At 57.2% G+C, this 5,000-nt stretch overlaps 1 pseudogene; it reads right to left on the reverse strand.

Moving 5' to 3' along the window:
* Positions 1-5,000, reverse strand: part of LOC121834449 — a 9,865-nt pseudogene that overhangs the window by 2,016 nt on the left and 2,849 nt on the right.

The raw sequence follows: 5,000 nt of genomic DNA on the forward strand, positions 1-5,000 counted from the left end.
AACGTGACCCACCCAAGCCCAAAGTGTTAGTGGGATTAGGGGAGCCGAGTTACGCCCTCTCCAGGCAAGCGAGAGAACCCCCCGCCCCCGACAAAAGGAAGAAAATCGTATTATAACTCTTAATCGAGGAAGAGCGACCTCCAAAAACCCCCACTGAGATGGAAAGTGGGGGGGTTAGTTGCAGAGGCACTGTTAGGGCGTCAAACGCGCCATCACCCGTGGGTATGCCACAGTCGTCATCTGCTGATGCACACGAAAACACACCAGGCCACCCTGGAGACACTTTACTGTTAAAATCTTAAAATCTTCACGTCCGAGACCGAGGTCAGCAAGGACCCTGGCACTCTCAGACGCCCACACGCCTCTGTAGGAGATGGTTACACTGGATACAAGGGGATTCGTTTGACGGCTCCCCCGCACCTGCTCCAGGACCTCCGGCACAGAGTACTTCGCAACCTTCCGACGGTGCGCATCACTCAGACCCACGCGAAGGCCGACGACCTGAACATCTAAAATCACCTGCTGTCCTTGTTAGACACCACGAGGTCTGGGAAGCGTTTACCCTCTGACGTACGTACGGTGGGTTCAACCCGGACATCCCACTTCCTCCCCCGCAGGCGAGTCGCAAGCTCTTCTACTATGTTGTCATGCCTCTTAATGCGTTTAAAGTCGGAGCGGTGGCACCGCTGAAGGATGTGCCCCAGGCTCTCCGGCGCGTTGCAGCCAGCCCGACACATCTTGTTGCCGCCTTGACCGCGCTTCGTGCGTGTTCGGTTTGGCAGGGCATTCACACGCAACTTCACGCAGTCTATAAACTCTCGACCAGGCAAGAGGTGCGTTCCTTCGGACACCCACCTTTGTGATCCGATCACATTGCCGCACTCGGAGAGTGCTTTCCCGTCGCAACTGCGGTGGAGCTTCCCCGCACAGAACCGGCAACGTGCTTCTCTGGACTGCAGTTGAGCACCGTCGTAGTTGCACAGACGATCTGCGTGCCTAAGGGCCCCCCTTATGAGGCGGCAACGCAGGGTCTGAGCACAGGACGGGTGGCTGCTCTGCGCCAAACGCTCGTACCTGTGCATCTGCAGCCCTGGCACGGCGGTTCTGAGGCAGGGAACTCCCAACCCGCCGGCCGGAGTTTCAGCATGAATGTAGCCGAGCGGCACATCATGCGGCAGTGCTAGCCACCGCCGCACCGAAGCACGCACGAGGCGGTCTAACTTGATTAGCAGCTTGGCCGTATAGGGCCCCAGGACGAGACGATGGTACAAGCGGGGCATTAGGTAGGTCCTCAGGACCACAAGACGCTGCTGGGGCTTCAGAGGCGCCCGAGACACCCTACTTAACAGCAGCGCCAGCTCCCGCTCCAACGGCATGGGCGCCCTACCCGCGGCGGAAAAGGAGATGCCCAGGTAGCGCCACACCGTCGCTATATCGTTTGCGGGTAGCTGTTCGTTGTTCACCTTGAAGGTTGTAGTTGTGACAACCTTTACTTTCTTTTCCCTTCCAGATGGCTGGAGGGCGAGAGTGAATGACTTACCAGCGTTAATTTCCAAACCTCGTGGGCCCAAGAAGGCCGCGAGGCTATCCAGTCTTTCCTGGAGTCCTCGCGGAGTTGACGCCATTACGACCAGGTCGTCGGCGAACGCCATGGCGTCAACTTTAAAATCCCCACTAGTAAACCCTATTTCGGGGTCGAGGCCGCTGAGCCACTCGTCCAACACCAAGTTGAAAAGAACAGGTGTAAGAGGGTCTCCCTGTCTCACCCCAGTAGTGGGCCTCACCAAGAGTGTTCTGTCTCCATACCCGAGCACCGTCTCTGAAGTACCATACAAACTTTGCAGATACTCCAGGAACGATGCCGAGAGACCCGCTCGGGCAGCACCCCGTAGGATAGCTTCCGTGGACACCCGATCGAACGCCTTGGTGAGGTCCACACTGGCAAGGAACAGAGGTCTCCTCGAGGTCTTAGCCTCATCCAAGGCGGTAGCCAAAATGGCTATATTTTCCGCACAGCCGTCGACAGGAATAAAAGCCCTCTGCCGGTGATCGAGGTCAACCGCGGCGAGGAGCCGTCGAGACATTACTTTGTTAAACAACCTGAGAAGCACTGGGGCTACTGTTATCGGACGAAAGTCCCTTGCATCCCGTGCACCCTCCTTTTTAGGTATAAAGACCGTTCTCCCTCCCCTAAGACATACTGGTACCTGACGGCCCAGCATGATTAAGTTTAGCACTACCCTCAAAATTGGCATGGGTACCTTCCGGAGGTCACGCGAAGTGAAACCATCGGGGCCTGGTGCGGAACTCATCGGAGGTAAAGACTGTTTAATATCCTGTGCACCTATAATGAAAAAGGGGTCCAAGGCAGCCCCAACAACACTTACCTCCTCCGTGATGGGGGGCGGGACAGAGCCCGCCATGATTGACTCCCACTCCTTGAGGAACTTCTCCGGGTCCTCGACTTCGGCTGCTGCTTTTCCGTCCAGGATCTCCCGGGCACACTCCGACTGGCGCTTTCGGAATAACTCCTGAGTAAGAGCATAGTCCTTCTTCTTTTGTTTCCTGTGACTCAAGGGGCGCTGTGGGCGACGCCGCCGACCCCGATGAGGCGGAGCCGGTCGCACATCTCGGAAAAAATATTCCCGAATGTAGTTGTTCAATGGTGCGGCCACCTCCACCCCATCTAGCGCCAGCCGCGCCACAATCCACAACTCAGCCCCACCATGTGTCCTCGGCGCCTGCCTACCCGTGAGACTGCGAATCTCCTGGAGCAGCCTCAACCGAGACCGCTCCGCATTCTCGTCGAGGATTATTTGAGGCTGTACATGGCACTCCCCTTGCTCCATCGAAATGTTGTGGTCGTCACCGTGATCCCGCTGCACCGCAACCTGATGCTGCAGGGTGTGGTCTTCAAGCACCTCACCCCTACTACGTGTTGCCATGCGTGAGACCTGCGGGACTGCATCGTCCCCCGTGACAGTCGTCACGGACTGCGTGGGTGCAGGTCTAACTTCCTGTTGATGGTCCTCAGTCACTGCCAGGAGTCGGGCCACTGTTGCCCGGTAGGCCTTCATCTTTCTGTGGCTTTCACAGAGTCATACGTGCGACTTGCACTTTTGTCGGAGTCGTATCTCTGCAAAGCGGAGTGGAGTGCCTGGTTGATGTGTTTTACACCCGACCGAAGCAGCCCCACCTCCATCTTCGCCAGAAGATACGACTCCTCGGGCGTCCATCGTGCCTTAACGCGGTCAATAGAGATTACAGCGTTATAGGCATTTTTGTGCTTGCGTTGTCGATGGACGCCCAACCCAATTTTAGTGGAGAAGCACTCTCCACACTCCTGACATGTGAACTGGGATGTAGCATCAGTTCCAGCTACAGATTCCAGAACCTCTGATGCCGGGTTACCACCACTAGCATCAGCATCAGTTGAACGGTTAACCACAAAATTTACCGCGGAGGTCCCGAAAGTGCGGGTATCCCCGGAAACATACGAGGAACCCGCGATGTCATCACTGACATCTTCATCGCTCACCGAGCTCTCGGTGACATCAACCACCGAGAGCATGCCCTGAATGTCTCTGGTGGACATCAGGACGAAAGGACTATTCTGGCTACTGCCACTCTGAGTAGGAGTTAGAGATTGCCTCACTTGGTCCGGATCAACGTCAGAGCAGAGGAGCCCTGGGGTAATCAACCCCATGGCCTCTTCCTCGTCTGAATCTCCGTACACAGGCGATGAGCCTCCACCTGGGGGTGATAGTCCCAGCTGACTCGATCGCCTGCAGGCCCTACCGCCCGAGTGTTCAACACTCGGAGTGGGCCGACCAAGGGGTTCTCTGTGTTCCTCGACCACCCGCAACAACGGGGGACGTTTGAGCGGTCGCAAGGTGTTCCCCACACCTCCGCCATTGCCAGATGGATCGGAAGGAAGGACTCGTTTTTGGGTCTCATCGACACTTTTGGGCAGTTGGTATGCGGTGGGTGGGAACCCTATCCGCAATACCCGCCTCTGTGCCTTCGCCGTACTACGAGTCTCCCTCCGTCCACTAGCCATTGCCTCTCGGGAAGTCATGTTACCGAAGCCATGACTGGGCATGACTGACGGGACAAGGTAGGCGCCGGACTGATCGGGCCCAAGCCCCGGTACACCTCCAGTCCTTGCATGCACAGCCGACTCCGGATGTCTGATCTCCCCTGGCCGACTACGTCCTGTCTTTGGAATGGCTCCAGTCCGCGCGTATCCCATCTGTGGGAGCTCGACGCACGCAGTGCCGGGCCCAGTACTACGAGGAACCGCTCTCACAGCCACGTGCGAACCTTTACCATCCCAAACAGACGTTAAGGTAGCTTCACACCCTGCTTCCGCTGCCGTGTTATCAGCGGTGCCCATGGTCGAATGCCTGGGCTCCTCCGTAGAGGACATCTCCACCTGTGCTGCCGCACCCGTCTCTCCTTCCTTTATGAGGGGCAAGCTCACAATGCACCCTCCGACTTGCCTTGAGGCAAAGTCGATTTCATCTGTGCGACCTCCTTGTAGGGAGGTTCCCACCAAAGCCTTCTCCGGACCACCATCTGTCCGTGAAGTTACACCTCCCCTTACTTCTGAGGCCAAGCCTCCATCTCTCTTCGCTCTCGAGGCCAAGCCTCCAGACGCACCCGGCAAAGCATGGCGCATCTTACCTGCGTGAATCCGCAGGCCCTGCTCCGTGCCAAAGGTCCTCCCACAGCTGCATGTGGGCGCCCCAGGACCGCCAGGTGTGTCCCCGTGTCCACCATTACGCTCAGCGCTCCCACCAGTGCCTCCGCTGGTACTTGGAGCGGCGACCACTCGGTCGCCACTTTTGGATTTTTCATTTCTGCATTTTGGACCAAGTGGTTTAAGGGAAAGGGGCTGGTAACCCTCAGTCCCCGAAGTGGCTAGGCCACAGTACCGGAGCTCCTGTTGCTAACAAGTATCCAGGGTTATTGCACCCCTTTCCTCGGCATACATGTCA

This window comes from Ixodes scapularis, unplaced genomic scaffold (genome assembly GCF_016920785.2).
Source record: "Ixodes scapularis isolate PalLabHiFi unplaced genomic scaffold, ASM1692078v2 ptg001158l_1___fragment_3__unscaffolded, whole genome shotgun sequence".
Lineage (NCBI taxonomy): Eukaryota > Metazoa > Arthropoda > Arachnida > Ixodida > Ixodidae > Ixodes > Ixodes scapularis.